At 40.0% G+C, this 27551-nt stretch overlaps 1 protein-coding gene and 1 non-coding gene across 4 annotated transcripts in view; both read right to left on the bottom strand.

The window, feature by feature from the left end:
* L3MBTL4 (L3MBTL histone methyl-lysine binding protein 4) overlaps positions 1 to 27551 on the bottom strand; it is a 461605-nt gene that overhangs the window by 45982 nt on the left and 388072 nt on the right. The window lies entirely within an intron of this gene.
* Positions 15278 to 15394, bottom strand: LOC112130030 (U5 spliceosomal RNA). Its single transcript, XR_002912342.1, has one exon. It is a non-coding gene; the product is annotated as a U5 spliceosomal RNA (small nuclear RNA).

Below are 27551 nucleotides of genomic sequence, written 5' to 3'. Positions count from 1 at the left end.
GACACTAATTTGAAGGCATATGAGAATATAAAGTTCTCTGGTAAACAAAAATACATAGACAAATATTTAAAAAACAGTATTACTGTAATTTTGGTTCATCACTTTGCTTCTTATTTTCTACATCATTTAAAAGACTAATGCATAAAAACAATTATTAGCCTGTGTTTTTGGACACATAAGACATAAAGATGTAATTTGTGATACAAATAACTGAAAAGTAGTGAGAATGGAGCTATATAGGAGCAGAATTTTTGTATGCTATTGAAATTAAACTGGTAGAAATTCAAATTAAAGAGCTACAATTTTAGGGTGTTAAGTGTATAATATACATGGTCATCACAAAGAAAATAAGTACAGAGTATATACAAAAAGAACTGAAAAAGGAATTTCAAATTGTCACGACAAAAATTCACTAAACACAAAAGAATACAATAATGTAGAAAATGAAGGATAGAAATCCTATAAGGTATATAGAAAACAAACAGTAAAATGGAGGCAGTAAGTCCCTCCTTCTTAGCAATTACCTTAAATGTAAATGAACTAAACTCTCCAATCAAAAAACAAAGATTGGCAGAGTAGATAAAAACCATAAGCCACTTATATTCTATCTATAAGATACTCATACTCATCTTAGGTCCAAAGACACAAACAGTTTGAAAGGGAAAAGATGTAAAAGGATATTCCATGCAAAAAGTATCTCTATTTATAGAGATACTATATTTTATATAATATCTCTATAAAAAAGGATATTCCATACAAAAACAGTAACCAAAGAATAGTGGGGCACTTATATTACTATCAGACAAAATAGACTTTAAATAAAAAAGGTTACAAGAGAAACAGAAGGGCATGATATATTAATAAAAGGTACAATACAACAGGAAGATATAACAATTATAAACATACATCTAATAAAGGACTCTCAGAATATAGGACACAAAAATGAACATAATTGAAAAGATAAATAGACTATTCTCAAATAATGACTTATGACTTCAATACTTCACTCTCAATAATGGATAGACCAACCAAATAGAAGAAAAGTAAATAAACAGAGGACTTGTATGACACAATAAACCAATGAGAGCTAACAGGCATATACAGGACACTTTATCCAGCAGAATATATATTATTCTCAATTGCACATGAGGCATTCTCCAGGATAGACTATATATTAGGCCACAAATCATGTCTCAATAGATTGAAAAAGATGGATATCATATAATGTATCTCCTCTGACCACAATTAGGTGAAATCAAAAGTCAATAACAGAAGAAAAACTGGAATTAAACAACACATTTTTAAATAATTAATGGGTCAAAAAGGAAATCACAGTGGAAATCAGAAAATATTGAGAGATAAATTTACATAAAAATACCTCATAACTTATGTGATGCAGGATAAACAGTGATAAGAGGCAGATTTATAGCTGTAAATGCTTACATTAGAAAAGAAGAAAGATTTTAAGCCAACAACCTGACTTTATACCTGAAGGACCCAGAAAAAGAAAAACAAATTAAACCCAAAGCTAGCAGAATGAAGGGAATTAAAGATTATAGTGGAGAAAATAAAATAAAATAAGAGGAGAAAAATAATAGAGAAAATTAATGAAACCAAGAGTTGGTTTTTCAAAAACAATTAGCAAAGTTGGCAAAACTTTAGCTAGATTGACTAAGAAAAAAAAAGAATACTCAAATTACTAAAATCATAAATGAAAGCGAGTATGTTCGTACTGATTCTATAGAAATGAAAAGGATTATTAAGAGAGTAGTGTGAACGACTGTCTGCCAACAAGTTGGATAACATAGATGATATGGACAAATTCTCAGAAACACAAAACCCACCATGACTTACTCATAAAGAAATAGAAAATCTGAATGTACCTATAACTAGTTAGGAGATTGAGTCAGTAATCAACACCCCCTTGTTAAAGATAAGCCCTGGACTAGACTGCTTCACTGGTAAATTTTACCAAATATTTAAAGAACTATCATCAATTTTTCTCAAACTTTTCCAGAAAACCAAAGAGGGGGAACACTTCCTAATTCATAGAAAGGCATTCAAATAGAAAAGAAGAAGGAGAATTATCTCTCTTCACAGATGACATGATCTTACATGCAGAAAACCGAAGAAATCCTAACATGTCCACTGACAGATGAACAGATAAATTATGTCATATATATCCAATGGGATATTATTTACCTTTAAAAAGGAATGAAATTCCGATACATACTTCAACATGGGTGAACCCTGAAGACATGACATTAAGTGAACACAAAAGGACAAATATTGTATGATTCTGTTTATATGAGATAGTGAGAGTAGTCAAATTCATAGAGACAGAGAGTAGAACAGTGGTTACCAGGGCCTGCAGGGAGCGGCAATGGGGAATTATTGTTTAATGGGTGAAGAGTTTCAGTTTCAGGTGATGACTAACTTCTGGAGATGGATGGTGATGCTGGTCTCACAGCAACAAAAATATACTTAATACCACCAAACTGTACACATAAAAATGGTTAAGATGATAATTTTTTTTTTTTTTTTTTTTTTTTTTTTTACTTTTAGTTCAGGAGTAAATGTGTGGGTTTGTCAGCTGGGCACAGTGGCTCACACCAGTAATCCTAGCACTTTGGAAGGCTGAGGTGGGCGGATCACTTGAAGTCAGGGGTTTGACACCAGCCTGGCCAACATAGTGAAACCCCATCTCTACTAAAAATACAAAAATTAGCCAGGTGTCGTGGCTTGTGCCTGTGTAGTCCCAGCTACTCAGGAGGCTGAAGCAGGAGAATCGCTTGAACCCGGGAGGTGGAGGTTGCAGTGAGCTGAGATCACACCACTGTACTCCAGCCTGGGCGACACAGTGAGACTCTGTCTCAAAAACACACAAAAAACAAACACACCAAAAAGGAGCACATGTACGGGTTTGTTATATAGGTAAATTGCATGTCATGAGGGTTTGGGGTACAGATTATTTCACCACCCAGATAATAAACATAGTACCTGATAAGTAGTTTTTAGATCTTCTCTCTCCTCCTATCTCCACCCTTAAGTAGGCCCTGCTGTCTGTTGTTCTCTTCCTTGTGTCCATATGAACTGGATGTTTAGCTCCCACTAATAAGTGAGAGCATGTGGCATTTGGTTTTCTGTTCCTGTGTTAGTTCACTTAAGATAATGGTGTCCCGCTTCATCTATGTTTCTGCAAAGAACGTGACTTCATTTGTTTTTATGGCCATGTAGTATTCCATGGTGTATATGTACCACATCGTCTTTATCCAGTCTACTGTTGATGGGCATTTAGGTTGATTCCACATTTTCGCTATTGTGAATAGTGCTGTGATGAACATATGCATGCATGTATCTTGATGGTAGAAAAATCTATGTTCCTTTGGGTATGTACCTGAAAATGGGATTGCTGGGTTGAACAGTAATTATGTTTTAAGCTCTTTCAGAAATCGCCACACTGCTTTCCACAATGGCTGAACTAATTTACATTCCCACTAGCAGTGTATAAGCATTCGAAATGGTAAATTTTATATTGTGTATATTTTACCATAATTTTTTTAAAAAATAGAAGACACTGAAGCTACATCTATAATATACGCAAGGAAAGAAAGGATAAGAAAGAATTTTATGTCTAAGTTGTCCTTCAAATATACAGGTTATGGACAGTTTTAAACATGCACAAACTCAAGAAATACGGTTCCCATTAGTGCTTCTGGAGGATATCTCTAGAGGGGAAGCCCTGCAGCAAGGCTGATGCCGAACACTGAGTATGTATAAGTCTAAAACACAAAGAAGACAAAGGGGACAGAACAGTTCAAGAACATGCGCTCCGACAATGGAGAACACTGGAGAAGAAAGGGAGGCATGAGGACAAAGACAGAATATGTTCCTTGACTGCTTGATATATAAGAACTATGAGTCAAAGAATATCATACAAAGACAACAAATCAAATAACAGAAGTACACAGAAATTTAATAGTATAAAGACAAACATCCGTTAAGGCAATATTATTGAGTAAAATCTGGTGTGAAGGGGAGGAGAAGAAAACATCATTTTTCTCACTGACATAAAAAACTGGCATACAAATTTAGTAACGTGAATAAACATGAAGGAATTGCAGGCAAATGACTACCCCATAACCCAATGAGGGCCAGATGTTTTATAGGCTCAAATTATCAAACCTTCAGAAAGGAGAGTAAGGAAAATTCTCCTCACTCCTACAACTGATCTAGCAGATATTAAAGCATGTTATGAAACTTCAATAGTTAAATAATGTGGCACAAGTACATAGACAGACCAACAGAGCAGAATAGGAAGTTCATAAATAGACCAAGTATTTATGGAAATTTAGTACATGCTAAGGAGGCATCTCAAGTTAGTAAGGAAATGATGTAAACAGTGTTGAATCAGGGTATCTTTCTGAACAAAAAACAAATAAAATAAAATTAAGTTGGGTTCATAGCTGACATGATATTCCAGGATAAATTCCAAATGGCTAAAAGATTTCATGTAAACAATAAAACCCATAAAAAAAGTTGAAGAAAATATAGCAGAATTCTGTCATAGCATGGGAAAGATCTCTCTAACTATGTTATTAAATCCAAGAGTAAATAAAATATTGGTAAACAAGGGCAAGTGAAGCCTAAATCAACCAACCAACCAAATAAACAAACATAATGCTCATAAAAAAGTAAAGTCAAAAACCAAACAACAAAATGGGGTTTTAAAAAAAACCATTTGCGACTCACATCATGGAGAAAAATCTAGTGTCCTAAAGCATAAAGATAAAGAGCTCTTAGAAACTGCTAAGAAAAAAACTAACGTGGCAACAGAAAGATTGCCCAATCAAACACAAATGACCCTTAAACATATGAAAAAAATGCTCATAATATAAAAAGTTACTTGTAATTAAAAAAAAACTCATGATAAGAAAATGCAAATTAAATTTAAACCAAGATAAAATTTTTCAATTTACCTTGTTGGAAAAAAATTCAAATGTTTGATAACATGTTTTATTGGTACTCAGAAAAAAGCATTCTCAAAAATTACAGGAAAGAATGTAAATCAATATATTATGTATGTTGGGTGATTGATTATTAAAGTAACAAATGTATGTTCTTTTTCATTCTGCCATTCCACTTTTGGGAATTTATCCTGTAGGCCTACTAGCACATGTGCAAAATAACATATGTACATGGTTATTCACCATAGCATTGTTTGTAGTAACCCAAACGTCCACAATGGAAGAGTGGTAATATAATGACATATCCATCCAGTGGAACACTACCATGGAGCTATAAAACTACCCTTTAGGCACTAAGAAAAGGCTCCCTTTTTATGAATGGGTTGAAATTCACAAGATATACTGTTATGTGAAAAAAATTCCAGGGGGCACAGTACATACAGCATACTACTTATTGTGTTAAAAAATGGTGAGGATAAGGAAACCTACTACGTTTGCTTGCTTATGCCTAAAGAAACTCAAGGATACACGAGACTTTTGTACCATGTGAACAGGCTACCTATTCAAAAATCAAATTAAAAAGGCAAAAGAAAATGCTAAGATAGTTGTGTTTTATGTTTTGCTTTACCAGAGGATCTGTAAGATGTGGTTTCTTTTGTTATCTCATTGCTTGATCTGAAGAAATCATAAGGAAATAGGACCTTTCTTTGATCCCAATGGTGAATGGCCATGGGGATCTATCCTTGCAGAGTGAGAATGGGAGACCTCCTGCCCAGCATACTGAGCCCTCCTCCACACTCCACTCTGTAATTACAGACCCCACTCTTCCTCTGCAGGAAGGCTGTGACCTTGGCCTTGGCTTGGTTTTTGCTGTTCTAGAGGCATGTGACAGCTCAAGGAAGGTCGATCTGTATCTGACAAGAGATGTCTGTGGGCTCCTCAACAATATGAGATGGTACAACTTTCTATCCAGGTGTCTAAATTTGGGCTACAACAAAATACTATAGATTGGTGGCTTCAATACCACCTGAGGAAGCCCCGTGAGGAGAGGCTGTGATGATGGGAGGGAAGTTCTCGCATCCTCACATGGCCTTTCCTAGGTGTGTGTGTGGAAGGAGAAAGAGCTGCTATGTTTCTTCCTTTTATTACAAGGGCATAATCATGTCTGGGGGCTTCACCCTCATGGCCACATCTGAACCTAAATGCCTCCTGAAGGCCCCACTTCCTATTACCCTGATTGGGGATTAGTGCTTCAACACATGAATTTGGGAAAACAGAAACATTCAGTCCAGAGTATCACGGGTTTGGATTTTGTATAAATTCCTAAACTGGGTACGGTTTATTACAATGTGGCCCTTTTCTTTTGCCAATGCCTTTATACAACCTGATGTTTGTTAAGTCTAGGAATGAGGCAACAGTCTATGTGTTGTCTGACAGATTGACATAAACCATTTCAGACAAATGGAAAGCCTCTCCTACTTCAATAGACCTCCTTCAGGAACCCATTTCAGGGTTTAACACTCTCAGTAGGATGGGAATTACTTATTGCCCAGCTATAAATACCAGTGATTCTTGTTCGGCACAAGTGGCTCAGAGGTGTGGTGAGGAACCACAGAGACCTTGGGAGGGGCGAGCTATAAGGCAGGTTCAGACCTCAGAAATAGAATGACCTTGGCTGGGGGTGGCAAGAAAGGTGAACATCTGGCAGGCAAAGATTCTTAGTTACAGAAAGGCAGATGGGCAGGCAGGACAAGAGGTCTATGGCAACCTAAATATAAGGGCCAGAGAGTGAGTCCAGGAGCTGGGGCCTCAGGCTGACAGTACAGGTAGGTGTTAGTAGCACCATGTGCCTTGGAGGAGCAATGACCAGTCAGGATGAGGCCAGCCTCTGGTCCTCAGGCAGCAGAGGACAGACCTGAGGGTCTGGGTCCGGGCTGCCCAGGAGCCTTGAATTTCCCTGTTTCCACCAGGAACTCAAGGCTCTCTAACTCGACACATTACAATGCTTGTGCTTCCAAAGTCCACGGAGAAGTCAAGGTCCTAAAGGCCAGTTTTAGTACCACTGCCCCTTGGTATTCATGGGGAAATTGGTTCCAGGATCTCTTTGGATACCATTGACAGGATGCTTAAGTCCCTTATATAAAATGGTGTGTATCTGCACACAACCTATGCACACCCTCCTGTATACCTGTAATCATCTCTAGATTACTAATAATACCTAACATAATGCAAATATTGTACTGTATTGTTTTTTACTTTTGTTATTTTTATTGTTGTATATTACTTTTATTTATTTACTTATTTTGAATGTTTTCAGTCTGCAGTTGGTTGAATCTGTGGCTGCAGGTGAGGACACAAAGGGCTTCCTGTACATGTGTGCGAGAATTCTTAGCACAACTTCCATCTTTGATATTTAAAGCAATCTAATTTAGTTCTATTCTATTTGGCCTTAATTGAGACTAAAAACAAAGTTGCCCATTATCTCTTATGAGTCAGCTATGGACTTAAAAATCATATTTCATTAGTTCCTTAGTCATCTTATCTAGACTTTAAGAAACTTACTTTAACCCTCCATCACCGGTCTTTTTCTGGCTGTTTAAAATCGATGTTTGCCTTCTGTATCCTTGTCGTGTTTTCCATGATGCTTTTAAATTCTAGTTTTGACTGGATATTCAACAAGGTGCAAAGTGTTGTTTTTTTTTTTTTTAAGGTGATAAACTGAAAGTAATACATTTCTGATTAAAAAGCCTCTGTTCTCTCTTTCTTGGTAAGACAGGCATTAAAATATAAAAGCCAGAACATGAAATAAGAAGTGCTAATGAAAATTTCACCAAGTTGGAGTTTAGATTTTAAAATGTTGCTAATCTAATAAGAAACCCAGGATGAATGTGAAGGATCAGGCAGCTCAGAGAGGATCTGTGCTGTGCCTTCAAAATGTCCTCCAAATTTCACATGAAAAATGGTTTGTGATTCCTTTTAATCAGTGATGACTCAACTTATTAAAAAAAATGAAGCCTCAACAAGTACAACTGGAAAGGAACCTCCCCATCACCTGCATAAATGATCGCTGCGCCACTTGCATGTGGGGTATTAATACTGCAGCATTTCTCCTGTGTGACAGATCTGGTTTCAATCTGTGTTTCTTCAATTTTTATCAGTGTTGGCCTAGATTTCCAAAGCTGAGCTAAAATGGAAATATCCTCCCCGCAACCCGCTTTAACCCATCTGTCTCCTTTTATTTACATAATATAACATCTTTTTCCTTGAAGAAGTCTAATTTATTTATTTATTTTTTAAAAAAAAGCAAAATGGAAGTAAAATAAATAGAAAGTCTTTCCTCAAAAAATAAAACATAGGATCGTCCCTGTGGGTTTATACCTAACCAGCTCTCACTACGACAGCAAATTTAATTAAAAAAATCAGTATGAGGCAAGGCTAAACATCAACAAGAACATTTCTTTAATATGCCCATGACTTTAGAATCACCTTTCACTTGTCAAGTGATTCAGTGTCACCTTCCAAAATACAGAATGCAAGAATATTTCTGATAATCTGCTAATGTTGGTCTCCTTATTCCAAAGTGGGGAAGTCAACCTGGATAATGACTTTGCTAAGTGCTGGCATGGGAAGGGTTTGTAATTATGCAGACTCTGTTGTTGTTACTGCTGTCAACAGAATAATTTATCAACTTACGGTGTCTCATCAAGGGACCAAAAGCACATCACCAGTAAGAAATGATTTCTAAAGAAGACTTAATTACCACTCTATGTGTTTTTAATGCTGTCTGAAAATACACAAGAAGACAAGCTAAAGTGACATGTGACAAGTTCTCATTTAGTCTGTCAGCCATGATAGCATATTCAGAAAGATAAACAATAAAAAAAAGGATCAAGAGATAAAGGTAGATCCTCCCATGACCACGAAATAATTATAGTATTTGCTGGTGAGGCCAAAGTTTCTGTACACAGATACCTGACACAGACAGTTCTACAGAATTCAAGGGAAAATTAGGGGAGGGGACAGGAGACAAGCTCAGTGTGTGGTATTAATCGAGTAGTATTTTGACTGAGCCCCATCTGAATTTTTATTTACCCATTCTAATATTTCCTGGAAACTAAGGCTTTTTACTTCTCTCTCAATCTACTCAAAATGAACTACTCCCCATCCCAAGGTGTTGCCAGCATTTATTTACCCTTGTGAAGGCAGCGACATATCATACCCTTCAGTGCCTCTCTGCTCCTCCTCCATCCTCAACAAGCAAGTAGTCACTAGCAATTAATCAGACCAGCTCAAAGGAAACATGGTGGCTTTTAGGCATACAACAGACCCATTAGACGTGGAGGACGGAGGCCTATTTCCCCTATGTTCAAAGTTTCTTGTAATAACAAATATATAGTAAAAAGTGACAGGAGTTTCGGCTGAAGTTGAATTGTTAAAGGGATATTTTTAAGTAAAGGAAAAGTCATCACTGTTTATTGAAACAATGGCCTGGGCTGCTTTTCCGATTCCCATTAGTAGTAAACTTTGCTTCTGGACAGAAACCTTTTCTTTTGTTCTTTGGCTTGAAGCACATTAAATTCAAGTTTTCCTTAAAGATAAAATTTGAAATAACTCCTTAAACCTGCCGGCTGCTGGACTATGAAGATGGGAGGAGGGACATTTCAGGAGTCAGCTCAGGTACCTGTGCTGTAAAGCCTGGCACAGCTAACATCTACAAACTGGACACGGATTAGACGAAAAGCAGAAAACACAGAGTGAATATCACAAAACAATCAAGATGAAGAATGGAGGAACGGTTATCCTAAGAGCTGTCAGGAAGGGCCACAGCAAATGCACTGAGGGATGTAAAGTTATGTTTGCCAACTGATGAAATAAATATCAAGGAGGAGAAAAATCTCTTAGGAAACAAGCAAGTCGACAAAAAGGAGATAAAGAAGAACTGCAGGTTTCAAATCTCTGGTGTAGATAATTTTAAAAGCATACACAAACATCAGATTTTAATGTTTAATCAACAGGATTAACCATGTTTCTCTTTTGATTAGTGGTGATGGCATGCCCTGGCATTTTCTGTATTAAATTCTCTGTAAGAGGCTGGACGCAGTGGCTCATGCCTATAATCCCAGCACTTTGGTAGGACAAGGTTGGAGGACTACTTGAGGCTGGGAGTTCAAGACCAGCCTGGGCAACATAGTGAGACCTCGTCTCTACAAAATTAAAAAAAAAAAAATTAGCCGATTGAGCCCAGGAGTTTGAGGCTGCAGTAAGCTATGATTGCGCCATTGCACTCCAGCCTACACCACAGAGCAAGATCCTGTCTCTAACAAACAAACAAATAAACGAATAAAAACTCTCTGTAAGAATCCATGGGAACACGTGCAGTTTCTTGTGGATCTGTGCACTTTTATAAACATGCTGTGCCTTTACTCTCTGTGCAAGCTTGTCTCTCTTGTTCCATCTCTAATTTGCTTCTGGCACCTCTCCTCTCTTCTCCTTTCTGCCTCTCCCATTTTTCTTCTCCAAGGGGCAGCCAGAGGTCCCCATCGCAGCACAGTTCCTCAGGTCTCGGCTTTGTTTTCCTCGCCTGATGGAGCAGTGTGACCAAGTGGTTCCCTCAAACACAGGCTTACTCTTTTAAGGGGAAACAAATCATCAAACCTTCCAGTCACTCACTGCAGGGTCCCTGTAGGTCCAATTCTGATGCCAGCAGGAATGTCTCAGTGTGGACTGACTTGCAATAAGGACCTAGAGGCAGGCACTGGCAGGTGAACCCCAGCCCCGCTGGCAATGGGAGGCAGCTTTTTAAAGTTAGAACATCATAGTGAAGGGAAGACTCACCCGCTCCTTCTCCGTGCCAGCTCTCTTTCCTTCCAGCTTCCTGCATTGTCTTGCTCTTCCCCTCACTTGTCAGCTACAATTGGCTGGAACACAGTCTTGGGCTGACTCAGAATGCAATGTGTAAAAAACTTTCAGTTAAATACTTCCTTCACTTTTCTATGATGATGAGGAGCTGTGCTCTTCTTCTGATCCTTCAACTTCCAAGACACTCACAGATTCCTGCTCACTGTCTCTCCCCATCTTCTCACTCTGCTCATACCCTTGCCAGCCCTAGCCCCACCCTTGCCCAGTGAACGCCTAAGTTCCTAAGTGCGTCCTCGGCCCTCCGTGACTGGTCCAACGTCCCTGCCATCTGCTCTTGAAGTACTGCATATGCCTGCCTTTCAGAGGTCTTGCAATTCGAATTTTGCATGATTTGCCATGTTTTGGATTAGTCTGGCTTTCCTACTGTACACATGAGGCAGACATAGGTTCCAATTTTGTCTATGATGATCCTCAAGTCTGGCACGTATTAGGCAACCAGAAATATTTGCTGAACGACTGAGTGATAAAAGATTGATCTGATATTTGTTCTATTCTTGTCATATGCTTTCTCAACTATTTTCTCCTTCTCTTGGTACCAGGTCTTTCCTGGTAGAGAGAAGAAAGTCACTCCGTTTTCTCATAGCCACTCTGAGGGCAGGCAGCCTGGGAAGTGGTCTGTGGAGGCTTGTGGCTGGCAATGAGAAGACTTTTCTTCTAGTTCAAGGTCAAGAGCCCAGTATGACCTTTGGCCAGAGACTTCATTACTCTGGGCCTCGATTTTCTCTTTGGTAAATGAAAATCAATTCTTTCTGCTTCTTCTGCCTCATATGGGGCTGTTGTTGGGACAAAACTGAGTTTTAAAGGTGCTGTATAAAGATAATGGTTACATAAACATAATGCATCCTTAAAGTAAAATCTTTGTGGCACTTCTCTACCACCTCTTAAAATTTCACATACCACCGATGAATTCTCTATAATGTGGGCCTTCTTCTTTGAAGAAGCCTGATTTTCAGAGAAGCTACCTTTTCAGTAAACAGATCATCCATCCATCCATCCTGTAGGCAAATTGTTACTGAGCACACAATTATGCAAGCAAATACAATACAGAATGGTAAGATCCTAGAGAGGCGAAGTAGAGGCTGCTCAGGCAGAAAAGAAAAGCGTGCCCCATTCAGATCATGAGGTCAGAGATGGCTGCAGGGTAAGTGAAGTCTGCACTGGGATCCAAATCTCGATTACCAGGGGATGGCAAAGTGAGGGGCATGTGTGCATGTGATCAGAGGTCAGAGGTGAGAGGAGCCTGGAGGACTAGAATAACAGAACAGAGAGTCCACATGCCTGGAGCTCAGAGTGGGGCAGGAAGCAGAGGAGATGGTGAATAGGGGAAGAAGAGCTAGAAGGGAATAGAGGACAAAGGGTTTTGTTAAGAAAACTTGACCTTACCCCAAGAATACTGGGGAAACTTTGGCGAGCTTCAAGCAGAAACATTACTTGATTACATCTGACTTTCGAAAGGGTCACTTTGGTGTGCAGTGTGAAGAAAGGATAAGTTAGGCAGGGCAATGGTGGAAACAGGAAGAGCGGCAGGACTGGCCCTTGTAGAAATCAAGTGAGAAATCCTGGTGGCTTAGATTCAGGCAGTCACAGTAGGAGTGGACTGAAGTGGGTAGATATAAGGGGGTGCCTTTACTGACCCAGAGATCAGGGAGGAAGGGGAGGTTTGCGGGGAGGAAAGATGATGAGGGAGGTGCTTGTGGTCATACAAATGGAGTATTTAGCAAGCAGCTGAATTTGTGAGTTAGGAGCTCAGGATAGAGATGAGGGCTGAAGACACAGGTAGATTTCAAAGTATTCTGCACAAACACTGCTAACTGAGGCCATGGAGTAGACGATGTCCCCCAGGGGGACTGTGTAGAGAAGACATAAGATCTGGAGAAAAGAAAGGGCTCCTAGTAATCAAACTTTGAGTTAAGGAGTCCAAGAAGAAGGGGTGGTTATGTGGGAGGGAAGCCAGAAGGACATGGTGTTTGAGAAGCTTGCAGAAGGTGGGGGTGTATGGCCAGCCATGGTCAACACTCAGTGCCACCCAGAGATAAGACCTAAACCCAGAGACTCTTCTCATCACAATACCAAAAATGTGGAACTTGGACTTTTAGGTCGCAGGAGCCTTTGGGGGATCTAGAGCAACGCTTCCTTTATGTTACATCCTCTAGGAATCTTTGTTGACTTCTCCAGCCAGAAGTGACTACCATCTCCAAATATTTGTTGAGCCAATACGCTTTGCATTGAGCACTGGGAATTGTAAAAGAAATAAAGTATGGTGCTTGAGGGGAAAAAACACTTACAAAAAAATTAATCACGGCCAGGCACGGTGGCTCACGCCTGTAACCCCAGCACTTTGGGAGGCTGAGGTGGGCGAATCATGAGGTCAGGAGATTGAGACCATCCTGGCTAACACAGTGAAACCCTGTCTCTATTAAAAATACAAAAAAAATTAGCTGGGCATGATGGCATGCACCTGTAGCCCCAGCTACTCAGGAGGCTGAGGTAGGAGAATCGCTTGAATCCGGGAAGCGGAGGTTGCAGTGAGCTGAGATCGCACCACTGCACTCCAGCCTGCATGACAGAGCGAGACTCTGTCTCAAAAAAATAAAAATAAAAATAAAAATTCACAACTCGGTGCAGTCTCCACTGAGTGTCCTGTGACCACTGCAGAAGATGAACGCTTGGCTGGATGGTCAGGGCAGGCCTCCACTACAGGACAGGGCATGTCAGGAGACAGAGCAAGGGACATACTCCAGGTGGGGCTTCACTGCTTGAAAGGTGTGGAAGTGGGGTTGGCATGGTTTATCTGGAGGGCAAGGAACAGACCATGTGTTTAGAGAGGAGGACTCTTCCAGGGGAGCAGCAGGGGCATGGATGGAGCCTTTGGAAGGGGTCAGATGGAGGTGGGCTTTGAAAGATGGATGGAATTTCGAACTACATGCTGCAGATACTGGGACACCAACTACAATGGTCACTCCTTAGGCACCATTTGGCTCTGATCTGTGTAATCTTACCTGTGTGATTATGGCTTTAATTTCTCTGAAAGCAATCTGCAGGTAAGGGGCATGTCTTTTTATCCTTTGATTGTTCCACAGGGACTAGCTCAGTATCTCTAACTCAAATATTCTTCATAGGAATGAAACTGCAAAGACACCTTTGTGGCCCATGAAGGCCAGGAATAGAGGCACAAAGCTCAGTCTCTGTGCAAAGAGACACACCGAGTAGTGTACATTGTACCCAATATGTAGCTTTTTATCCTTTATCCCCTTCCTGCTCCCGCTCTGAGTCTCCAAAGTCTATTATACCACTCTGCATGCCTGGCAAACAGGTGATTTAACTAATAGCATGATTTGCTAAGTCTACAATACCTATGATAAACAAATAGGAGAACATGGGAGCCCCTTAGTTTTAGGAGGATTGGGAAATTTTCCTGGTGAGGATGATAGCTGAATGGAGACCTGAAGCGTGAGGAGCCAAGTGGCTGGCAGAGGGCAGGGGTGCAGCAGGCAGAGAAAAGACCCTGTGGAGAGAGAGCCTGTGGGGAAGGTGCTTGGAGAGGCAGCCAGGCCAGGGGTACCACAGCCACCTGACCATCCGCCTCTCAGGGCAGAGCTGAGCAGAGGGGGTGGTAAATGGCCCAGAGCAGAGGCGGTGGTAAATGGCCCAGGGCAGAGGGAGTGGTAAATGGCCCAGAGCAGAGGGGGTGGTAAATGGCCCACCTGAGCTGAGGGATGAAGCCCACCATCTCCCTGGAGTCCGTGTTCATGAGGTGAACACAACACCCTTCACGGGATGCTGGTCCTGCCCATTACAGAAATCTGGCAAAAAGAAAGAAGACAATGGCCACAAGCATTCAGCATCTCCAGCAGAGATTGTTTTCTTCTTGGAAAATGATTTCAAAACCTGATGTTGAAAGAAACATGCAAAATGGATTTAAATGCAGTTGAAATGAGAGTGGACAGTCTGGGCCTGCTGCTGATTGGAGACACTTCTCGAGCAGTGAGCGTGAGAGATGCTGGCGCCACAGCTGCCCCAAATCGAGAAGAGAACAGTCTCCTCTTGACACTGACGCTGAGTCACAGAGCAGCAGCTGTGGAATTTTATTTACTTTTTCTAGATTTTACACTGTAATTTTAAATTATAAATACATATTATGTCACAAAACACTACTGTCTATTTGACATACATTTTCTGAATTGTGCCATACACTGAATTAAGGGCAGGAACACAAAAATGAGGATAGCATGGTCCCTGCCCTTGAGGACTGCCCGTTAAATGAGGAGACAGACCCTTGGGTAACAGCCCATAATATCATGCAGAGAGTGCACACCAGTGGGATGAGCAAAGTGCTCTGATCAGAGGAAAGAGCAATTAATTCTTTTATTATTTTTTTTAACTTTTCATTTAGCCCTGCCTAAGCAAGGCCTTAAAAAGTTCGGTTATGAACTCACAACTGTCCCTCTCCATGGGGATCTTTAATAAAAGGTGAAAGATTTATTTGTTCTAACAAGAAATCAGAGCATGAGAGCAATTAATTCTGAGAGCTGGATTTGGGGAAGGTTGTGCAGAGAAAAGTGGAAAGCAGTTGTTTTCAGACCAGAGCCATGATTGCCTTGGAGTTGACCGGAGAGCTTACAAAAAAATGTCCTGTCCAGACCCTATCCCAGCCCCAGTGAAGCAGAACCTCTAGGGCAGGGAAAGCTGGAAACAGAACTTTTTCAGATGTTCCAGGGTTTTTCTTATGCATAGGAAGGTATAAGAGCCACTATTTTAAGAAATGCTTGGGATTTCAGTAGAGAGGAAGAGGAGGCTCACGGTAGAGGTGACACCATGAAGATGGAGATGTGCAAGTGATTGATCGGGCAGAGTCCTGAGTGCAGCAGGAGAGGAAGCTGGAAAGTTGAACCGAGGCTGCCCACCCAAAGGACAGTGACTCCCAACCACACCTGTTTATCCAAATTGCCCCTAAAAGTGAAAAATATACCTACATTCGGCTCCGTTTCCAGAACTGGTCTCTTAGGTGGGGCTTGAGCATGTGCACTTAAGGAAAGGCTGCACAGGTGATTCTGATGAACAGCAGGGCTGAGCCCCCACTGCACAGGCTAGAACCATGGGAGATTCTGAAGTAAAGGATGACACCAAATCCCTTCTCCTACCCACGGAAAGCCAGGTAGATTCTAGAATGGCCATTACCACTGACCATGTACTAAAGACTTTAGTGGCATCAGCTACATCCAGAAGTGAAAGACGTTCCATGTGCTGTGGGCATGCTGTGTGATTCCTTAAATGTTCTAAAACAAGGAAAGCCCTACCATTTCCACTCTACTCTGAATTCTGAGGGCCAGTTGGAAATTGCTCTTCTTGTAAACAAATGACTTCTGAATATCTAAACAGTAGCATGAATTATTAGACAACTGGATAATTTTTAGGAACTGTCAAACCAATGACATGTCTGTGCTCTGAGAGAGTTAAGGTCTGGAAGCAATCAGAGCAAAGATTCTGATTAGTGCAGGAAGAGACAGCAGCAAGGATTCCAGCAAAGATGCCTGAGGCTACGCAAGTTAATTAATGACTTAACATTATCTCAGGGACCCCAAACTAACTGAAATCAACTTGTTGGCATCCTGAAAGTGAGGTGAAAGTGGTTGATAGAAATGTCATAATATTGTCTCTTAGGATTAATCATCAGCATCATAAAGATAGGCTTATAGTGCATTAGTCTTTCCCCAAGGAAATAAAGGGAGATGCATGGATATTACCTATAGCTTTTAATCAGAATTATATTCATTGCAAATGTCTTCAAATGCATTTCTGCTGCTTCACGGACAGTCACAGATTTTATACCTTTAAAGTATACCTCCCTAAGTATACTAGGCTGATGAGGCAAGAGCTTATTATGTGATATTATGTAGAATCAATATCTGGATGAATAAAGATGACCCAGAGCTAGTAAGTTACTCTAAGCATGAAGGCAACGTGCAAATAATTCCCTAGGTTGTGGTAAAAGAAGATTTTTTGTGTAAGGACTGTCCCCTTGGTTCTCAATAGTTCATTAGAGTTTAATGGAGGCAAATGATAAATTATATATTAGACTGTAGTTTAGAAAGCCCCTCATGTTGACCGAGCTGAAGCTGTAATTTTAGTCACATTCAAGAAATGTATTCTTTTTTCTTCGTTCGTCTTCAGGTGCATTAATTAGTTCAAGAAGCATTGTGTAAATGAAATTCAATCAAATGATAAAATAGCTACTATCTACTGAGCATCTACTAGGTGCCAGGTTTCATATATGTCATTTAAATTAGTTTATTTAATCCTCCCTACAGTTTTGTAAAGTGAGGTATTATCTCCACTTTTGTAGAGAATGAAATTACAATTCAGAGAAGTCAGGTTAATTCACCCAAGATGAAAAGCTAATTAGTAGCAGAGCTAAGTCCAAAGATGGATCTTATATTGGCTCCTCACACTTTTAAAGATCAACTCATGTCTTCCAGACAAGGTTAGCCACTCCCTTTTCTGTGCAAATTTGGATCATGTATGTTTCTATTACAGTACTTGTGATGTGATAATTATTAGGGTTTCTTTCTTTAAAAGTTTGTGTCCTTGAAAACAGGAGGCATGTCCTCTTGTCCATCTCTGTGTTCCCAGGGTGCATCATTTATTCATAAGTGTCTTGAGTACCTACTGTGTGCCAGACCCTAAGTTGGGCAATGCAGATATAGGGAGGAACAAGACACACATGGTCCCTGCCCTCATGGATCTCACATTCTACAGGAGAGACAGTTAAATAATTAAAATAGAGTATAATAAATGCTATGATGGGAGAAGTATAGGGATTATAGGATTTATGAGATTAACCAGCAAAGCTCCTTTTCGTATTGTGGGGAGGGACGGAGGGAAGGGGAGCTAGGAATGATTCAGACTAAAGAGGGAAGAGACGTCCAGGCTGAGGTGAGAGGGCTGGCTCTGATATAGTCAGGTATTGGGTGGAGGTGAGAAGGGGGAAAACAGGTTCTGGAAAGAGGAAACAGTATGTGCAAAGGCAAGAGGTGAGAGGGCAGGCAGAGGAGACAGATGGGGATGGAGACGTGAGCAAGGACCAGGTCATGAAGGTCCCAGAAAGCTGGTTATTCTGAGGCTGCTGGAGAGGCTGCTGAAGGGATTTCAGCATTCAGTGCCATGATTAGATTTGAAAGATCACTTTAACTGCAACGAGGAGAATAAGATGTAGGGAAGTAAGCAGAGAGACAGGAAGACCAGATAAGGAGACACCATCCTGTAGTCAAAGTGAGAGAGACTCTTGGGGCCTGCACTTGGTTGCAAAAGCAGAGAAGGAGAGAAGACTTCAGAGGCAAAATCAATAGGTTTGGTTTCTAATTGGATATAGGTGATTTGTGAAGCAGAGGAGTCAAGGATGCTCCTAGTTACTGGCTTGAGCAATTGGTTAGATGGTGGAGCCATTTTCTGATCTAGGCTTGGAAGATAGGATAATAAATTTGGTTTGGACTAGTTTCATATGTCTGGGGTGGATGTGCTCACTAAGCAGAGGAAGGTCAAGGTGGGGATAGGAGCTGGAGACAGAACTTTGGAAGCCATTAGCCATAAGACTGAGTGAAATTACTCAGAGACTGGGAGAGAAGAGAGCTCCACGAAATAATATTTGAAGTCGGATAGAGAGGCAGCAAAGGAATCTGAGAAAGAAGGAAAGGCCAGATGGGAGAAAATTGAGTCTAGGATGATGTCTGGGAAGCCAAAGTAGATTTCAAGAAGGTGGGAATGGTCTCACGGAGCCCAACGCTTTTCCATGGTAAGTGAAGCCCTGGACACAGTCCCCGGGTTTTGCAATGAGGTGCTCAGTGGGCACATTGACATCAGGGCCAGGCCGTGAGGATAGAGGAGCTAGCCTACTGCAGGCTGAGGGTGGGAAGGAGCTCTGCAGAGGCAAAGGCACATCTTGAACCCAAGTCTCCTCATTGAAACGCAGAGCATGGTGAAACTTTTTTTCCCTTTTTCAGTGTATTTCCATGTAGCTGTGGGAGACACTGCCAATAAATATATCTGAAGGGTAGCATAAAGCTTGGTGAAGAAATTCAGAAAAAGGACAATGGAAAAATAGACTGAAGGTGACAAAGAGCTAAGACCATGAGTCACTCATTTTCAGACACAATCTGTTGGAAGCACCGCGGCATGCCGTCCTGTTCCCCTTTGTAACCTGCAACAGGAGCTGCTCTCCAGTGGGGCAACTGCCTTTTGCGGCCCTCCCTGCATGGAAGTGACTAAATAGCAGCATTCAGACTATTCGTGAGGAGTGCACAAAAGGGAAGACACTGATCCTTAGGGTTTCTGTGAAATCTTTTTCAATATAGACAAACGGAGGTAAGTTGAGAATCGAAGCCATTGCATGGCGCACCTCTGGTCCCAGTTCTCCTGGTGCGGCGGTGGACGGTTTCTCAGCTTCCCTGCCAGCTCTTCCTGCCTCCCCTGCCTCTCACCTCTCCAAGGCACTTTCTCTTCAGGCATTACACACTCTCTCTAGTCCTTCCTTTCTACCTCCTCCTCCTCTTGCCACAAAGATGTGCTGAGCGCTGCTGGGACACCCAGTGTGGTGGTGGTGATGCTGCTGATAGTCATTTACTACCAGGCATCTTCTGCCACTTTATTAATCCCAAATGCTGGTCTGTGTCTCAGATGTAATTTCTGCACCCTGGGCCAATTTCTAATAAACATTTTGTCTGTGATTTTTGGTAGGAAATCTAAAATTCAGCCTTTCTCAAATTAGCCTCATGATCTTCACCATACAAGTTATTTCTCCACAAGTATTTCTTATTTGTGGTTAATAGCATCACCATATTCACCATATGCCCAGCTGCTACTACAAGGCCATGTGTAACCACTTCATTTCCTTACCTCCAAATGGCAGCTCAATCCTTTAGTTCCTTCTCTGCAGTATTCATGGAGCTGTGCTTCTGTGTCTATAACCACCATTCTGCTCAAACCTTCACCTCCTTTTGCCTAGACCTCAGGGAAGCCTCTGACCACGTGCTTTATCTCTGATTCTGCTCCCACTCACTACAGCCTCCACAATGCTTTTAAAGTCATTTTTTCAACAACACAAATCTGATCATGTACCTCTGGGACAAGTTTATAGACATCCAATGATTTCTTACTGCCAACAGATTATAGTTGATGCTCTAATTTAGCACTGCTCAAAAGGTCTTTAAAAATCAGTCTTTACAGTAGCTTCATCATCCACCTGTGTGCCAAGCATAGTGCTACTTACTTGCTTTATAAGGATTATCACATCAAATCCCAACAACATCTCTGTAAGGTGTATATTTTAATTTGTTGTTGATTTGCGAAAATTAAAGCACAAAGGCTACGTGATTTGGCTTAGGGTCACCCAGCCACAAGTAAGGCAGGAGTGAAATCCAAAGTTTATGCATTTCAAAATGTTTTCTCTTTTTTACTTTTATATATCAAGAAGTATCACTGAGCACATATTTGTGCCTTCTGTACAAAGACAGAGGTGCTGCTGTTAGTCCTCAGGCAGTGGTTAAGATTCCTGCCTTGGAGTCACACTGCTCGGGTTTGATTGACTCTTCCCGCCCTGACTTTCAAGCCTCCTGACCTTGCGTAAATTTCTTAATCCCATTAGGCCTCTGGTTACTCACTAGTAAAACAAGGGCCTGTGGGATGCTGCGAGGATAAGTGAGATTACAGATGCAAAGCCCTGAGGAAGGCGTGCCTGGTAGGACGGCAGAGCTCAATACAGTGAGGTCGCTCCCTGGGCGCTGTTTCCTGCTCCGTTCCAGTAAAGGTGTGGCTATACTAAGAGTTTAAAAGAAATCATTTATGTGGCTAGACATACTGACTTCTGTAGCAGAGAATAGATAGGGAGCAGTGGCTCTCATTAGCTTTGGAGATGATAATAAAACTGGAAAAGATCAGAAAAGTGGAAAATGATCTTTGCATCTGAGTGCACTGATTCATGACGTGGAAAGATAAAAGAAAGTCTTATTTTTTTAATAGTCCTTAAAACTCAAATGGAAAAGTAAAAAATCTGCGGAAAGTGAGCCAGCTTTTCTTTCCTTTTGATAGAATGAAGAACATTCCAGTGGAAAGTGTAGAAATACATGGCTAATTTCCTGTGGACTTATTTAGCTTTCTATGAAATGAGAAAGTAAATAAATCAGGATCAAATAATTCAACATGCTACAAGCATTTATTAAGTACCCCTTTTTGATAAGCACCGTGTTGGACATTGTGGGAAATATGTAAAAAGAAGGGGAGAGTTTAATAGTTTACAACTATTAAAGTTGCCTGGAAGAGGTATTTAAAGTAATTGTAACTGAAAACCGTATTCATATACTGTGATAATAAACTGTGTGCCTGTGTGGGGCTGTTCCTTTCACACCTCACCTGTCTTCAGCCCGCAGGGAAGAGTACAATTATCCTGTACGTTCCAAGTGGGATCTGAAGTTTAAAACTTAGGTAATTTGCCCAAGTTCGTGCAGTGTTTCAGTGGTAGATTTATTATTTGAACCCAATGCACTTCAACTGCAACAAAATGCCTGTGCGAATACATAGCTATTACGCTTTTTACAAGTCTGTTAGTCTCCTTTCAAAAATCTACCTGTGTGACTTATTTGATCATTTTTCCCACACTGGAAGAAGTACCAGCAAGATTAAAAATAAAGATACCCAGCTAATTTTTATATTTTTAGTAGACACCGGGTTTCATCATGTTGGCCAGTCTGGTCTTGAACTCCTGACCTCACATGATCCGCCCGCCTCAGCCTCCCAAAGTGCTGGGATTACAGGCGTGAGCCACCACGCCCGGCCTTATTACTTCTTTGACAGCATTCTTTTGCAATGTTCACAACTACCCTCACGCATTTTGAAGTTTGGATGGTCATCGATTGGAATTTCTTAAAATGAGAGCATATCCATGCATGTTTTATATGGAGTTGATAATCACAACACAGGTGGTGGTTTCCTGGTTTTCCCTGTTTTACTGTCATCTCAAAAACAGTGACTAAGGAGCCCATCTTTTGCAGCTATCTTTGTACTACAATCCAAATACAGCATTTATACTTACATAAATAGCTTTTCAGGGCAGAAAATACAGCAAGATGAATTTGTCATTTTTATTTCCCAATACATTCCAGGATACTGTTTTGCTAAATCATAGTCACTAAAGCCCACAAAATACGCAAACTGCCTACTTTCCTCCCTCAAGGTACACTATCTGAAAGAAACCATTACATAAATAGTACCTCTGCTAATTAATTACTGCTGGTCATACTCATTTTTTGAAACTAAGAAATGAAACCAAATAGTGTAATTTACATTTTTTTCTCCAACTCTAGTTAAAAGTAAAAAGACAGGGATAAATTCAGCTGAATGCTGCTTACAATGCTTCCTTTTTTTTTTTCTAATTACTCAAATCAATGGGTATTAGAAAAGACCCTCTATTCAGTTTGGTTTTTGGTTTCACACAACAAGGTGGTTAAAACCACTGCACATTCTGGTATGCAGTTTATGACTGTGAAAAGGTTACATACTTGAAAACAAAGTTCACTATGCCTCCTGCATTTAGCTAAATAATCACAGAGGGTGTTTAAAAATAATTTCTAGCCCTCTCTTCCAAGAGGCTTCTTTTCTTTTCCCTGTTTACTCATGACTTCCCATCAGCACCTCCTCTCAGCACCTCAGGGAGATCATACTGATAGGATCTCTCCAAATTCCTCAGTAAAGTTACAATTTTGCAGACAGCATGAGAAAACAAGGGTCCTGGTTCTGGTAAAAACAAAACAAGACATCATCCTGGAAAAATGGCATTCCAGAACTGGAACACATAGCTAAGCATCCATTGGATAGCTGCAGCACTGATCGCCCAGGTAAATGTCACAAAAAGATCTACTTTAAAGACATTCTCTTTTCGGTTAAGAAGAGTCACCTCTGCCTCTCCTTTGAGAGGTCTCTAAATTCAGACAGGGCATCCACTGGCCCCAAACCCCACAGACCTCACTGCATCGAATGAAAACCAAGCTTCATCTCATCTTTTCAAAACAAATCATAAACTTCAGACATGCCTACGCCTTTTCATGCTATCAGTGTCCGATTAATGCATTTGTGTGTGAATATATTTCAGTTTTTCTCCATTTCTAAAAACATTCACTCTGTTTAACTCTTCCAGACCTTTACTATGTGTAGTTTTGTATTGCTGATTAGTTTCAGGACTGCTGCTGTATATTCTAAAATAGTGGTTCCCAATTTTTTTGGCACCAGGGACCAGATTCGTGGAAGACATTTTTTCCACAGACAGGGGCTTGGGCAAGGGGTGGTTTTGGGATAAAACTGTTGCACCTCAGCTCATCAGGCATTAGTTAGAGTCCCATATGGAGTGTGCAGCCTAGATCCCTCGCATGTGCAGTTCACAAAAGGCTTCGCGCTCCTATGAGAATCTAATGCCATCGCTGATCTGAGAGGAGGTGGAGCTCAGGCAGTAATGCTCACCAGCCTGCTGCTCACTTCCTGCTGCACAGGCTGGTTCCTAAAAGGCCTTGGGCCAGTACCTGTCTATGGCCTGTAGGTTGGGGACCGCTGTTCTAAAATTTTAGTGAATATTTTGCTTCTATCTATCTGAGGACTATTAGGGTAAAAAATGTTGGTCATACATTATCACTTAAACTACGTCAGCTGCAGATGAACAAGAACTCAGTAAACTGGCAGATTCATCATGATATGACTGACTTCTCTCATGTGTCTTTTCCTCTCATTGACTCTTTCTACAATGAACATTCTTTTAGCCTTAGAAATATAAAAATAGGACATCATAACAAAGTATGGTTAGAACAAAAGACAAATCCTGGTGTGCTAGATTAGAAGAAAGGAAAAGGCTTGGTATACAGAATTTAAAGAAAATGTAGGTGGGTGCCCCTTTGACCATTATTTCAAGTGGGGTTATTTTCCTTAGTTAAAATATTTTACAATATCATCCCTGTGTTTTACAATGCCAGTGTCTTATCTCCAGGAGGTCAACTTGTATTTATATTATTCAACATTTCCAATTTGCAATGACTTTAGCAAGAGGTAAGAGTTAATCTTTACCAACTTCCTGAGAAAGTGGTAGACAATAAGCTGTGGGAGACAGTCTGATGAACTTACGGTGAGCTAAAGACAGCAGCTGATTAAAAACCTATGACTGTGGGTTTTAATTCCAGCCACTCCCTCAATCTGCCGAAGAGCTAAGGAAGAAGTCACAAACACCTATCCAATTTCAACATCTAAAATGTCACATGAGGATCAGAATAACCACAGTGAGTAACACTATCAACATCATGGGCTTTTTAGTGAGGACTTATAATAGTGACTGAGAGTATGATTACAAACATAAGGGGTCGAATATTGAATATTAACTAACATTTACTTTAATATTGAATGTTTAATAACAGTCACATTCATAATTGAAAATATCTAAGTAGAGAGGTTAAATGGCTTGCCAAAGGTCACATAACGAATTGGTTTCTAAGCTAAGATCAAATCTATAATTTATTGCCTTAATTTTCCTCATGTTATGTTAAATTTAACAACAATAAAACCAAGATTATTAATATTCTTGCAACCAGGAGTCTTAATTAACTTGCATGTCCACTCACCAGTAAAACAGCCGGTGTTTTGTTTGTTTGTTTTTTACTTTAAGTTCTGGGATACATGTGCAGAACGTGCAGGTTTGTTACACAGGTATACATGTGCCATGGTGGTTTGCTGCACCTATCAATTCATTATCTAGGTTTTAAGCCCCACATGCTTAGGTATTTGTCTTAATGCTCTCCCTCCCTTGATCCCACCCCCGCAACAGGAGCCACTGTATGATGTTCCCCTCCTTGTGTCCATGTGTTCTCATTGTTCAACTCCCACTTATGAGTGAGAACATGTAGTGTTTGGTTTTCTGTTCCTGTGTTAGTTTGCTAAGAATAATGGCTTCCAGCTTCATCCATGGTCCATGCAAAGGACATGAACTCATTCATTTTTATGGCTGCATAGTATTCCATGGTCTACATGTGCCACATTTTCTTCATCCAGTCTATCATTGATAGACATTTGGGTTGGTTCTAAGTCTTTGCTATTGTAAGTAGTGCTGCAATAAACATTTATGTGCACGTGTCTTTATGGTAGAATGATTTATAATTCTTTGGGTGTATACCCAGTAATGGGATTGCTGGGTCAAATGGTATTTCTGGTTCTTGATCCTTAAGGAATTGCCACACTGTGTTCCACAACGGTTGAACTAATTCACACTCCCACCAACAGTGTAAAAACATTCCTATTTCTCCACAGCCTCTCCAGCATCTGTTGTTTCCTGACTTTTTAGTGATCACCATTCTAACTGGCATGAGATAGTATCTCATTGTGGTTTTTATTTGCATTTCTGTAATGACCAGTGATGATGAGCTTTTTTCATATGTTTGTTGTCCGCAGAAATGTCTTCTTTTGAGAAGTGTCTGTTCATATCCTTTGCCCACTTTTTGATGGGGTTGTTTGCTTTTTTCTCATAAATTTGTTTAAGTTCCTTGTAAATTCTGGATATTAGACCTTTGTTAGATGGGTAGTTTGCAAAAATTTTCTCCCATTCTGTAGGTTGCCTACTCACTCTGATGATAATTTCTTTCATTGTGCAGAAGCTCTTTTGTTTGACTAGATCCCATTTGTCAATTTTGGCTTTTGTTGCAATTGCTGTTGATGTTTTAGTCATGAAGTCTTTGCCCATGTATATGTCCTGAATGGTATTGCCTAGGTTTTCTTCTAGGGTTTTTATGGTTTTGGGTTTTACATTTAAGTCTTAATTAATCCATCTTGAGTTAATTTTTGTATAAGGTGTAATGAAGGGGTCCAGTTTTTGGTTTTTGCATATGGTTAGCCAGTTTCCCAGCACCATTTATTAAATAGGGAATCCTTTCCCATTGTTGTTTTGTCAGGTTTGTTGAAGATCAAATGGTTGTAGATGTGTGGTGTTATTTCTGAGGTCTCTGTTCTGTTCCATCAGACCTTACAACTGTTTTGGTAACAGTACCATGCTGTTTCAGTTACTGTAGCCTTGCAGTATAGTTTGAAGTCAGGTAGCGTGATGCCTCCAGCTTAGTTCTTTTTGCTTAGGATGGTCTTGGATATATGGGCTTTTTTCTGGTTCCATATGAAATTTAAAGTAGTTTTATCTAATTCTGTGAAGAAAGTCAATGGTAGCTTAATGGGAATAGCATTGAATCCATAAATTACTTTGGGCAGTATGGCCATTTTCACGATATTGATTCTTCCTATCCATAAGCATGGAATGTTTTCCCATTTGTTTGTGTCCTCTCTTATTTCCTTGAGCAGTGGTTTGTAGTTCTCCTTGAAGAGGTCCTTCACATCCCTTGTAAGTTGTATTCCTAGGTATTTTATTCTCGTTGTAGCAATTGTCAATGGGAGTTCACAGCTAGTGTTTATACTAATGAGACTTAAGAGCACTGTGATACTGGAGTCGCCATTGAATTAAGTTATAGAAGAAAGAAAAGAATTAATTTGGTTCCCCACAAGATTACCAGTTTTCAGATAATGAGACTACAGTAAAATAGACTCAATATTAAAATAATACTCCATAGCTTTTAAACTGGATAATTTTAAACTGCTGTGACTTATTTTGCTTTCTCTGAATGTTAAACAGAATTTGTAAAGAAACCTAAAAAGTGAAAGTTTAAATCACTGAAACCATGACTACTTCTCACCCACTGTTCTGTAATACTAAACAAATATGAGGATTGAATTACTGTAATTTCTATTAGCAAATAAAAGAACAACCAACAAAACTAAAATAAAAGCAAAAGTAGAATTAAGTGAAGGCAGTACAGGGTTCTTGCTGGCCACACAGGAGACATAGTCACCTGCAATCGCAGAGGACCCTGACCCTGTCTGCCTGGGAGTATGCTTAAATATACTGTTCTAAAGTAATTAAGATATTTCAGTTAGGGGAAAATTAGAATAAAGAACTTTCAACAGGTAAAATGACAATTATTTGTAGGTGACATGTTTATTTACCTAGAAATCCAAAATAATTACATGAAAAAATTACAAATAAGAAGAGATTACAGTGGCAGGATTAAAAGTAATACACAGAAATATACAACCTTTCCATACAAACAATCTTAGGTAGAGGACATCAAGGAAGAAGTACTTCCATTTATTGTAGCAATAAAAATGATAAAGTGCTTAGGAAGAAACTTCGTAAAAAGGGCGCAAGTTCTACATAAAGGAAAACTTAAAATTCAATTACAGGACAGGAAATATTTCAGTATGGGAACAGCTTACTATGCTCAAGTTCATAAAGGGTAAAATTAAAAGTTAAATAATAAATTTATTGCAATCTCAAAATTAACCAACTGGAATGGAAAAAAGTTGTACCAAAAAAACTGATATTAAAGTTCATTTGGAAAAATGAACAAGTAAGGGTAGCTGAGGAAATGCCGAAAAGGATTAGAATAGGATAGATTCACATACAGAATCTATCCTGTAGATTTTCACAAGCATGAGTGATGAGTACAGAAGACACTTTTTATTTTCCAGTCAAGCTGACACCTATAGAAGACACTTTTAAGCCTCCTTTACATAGCAACATTGAAAACCACCCAGGTGGCCATGGGCAAG

The sequence above is a fragment of the Pongo abelii genome, chromosome 17 (genome assembly GCF_028885655.2).
Source record: "Pongo abelii isolate AG06213 chromosome 17, NHGRI_mPonAbe1-v2.0_pri, whole genome shotgun sequence".
Lineage (NCBI taxonomy): Eukaryota > Metazoa > Chordata > Mammalia > Primates > Hominidae > Pongo > Pongo abelii.
This window is presented reverse-complemented; position numbering and strand designations above follow the sequence as displayed.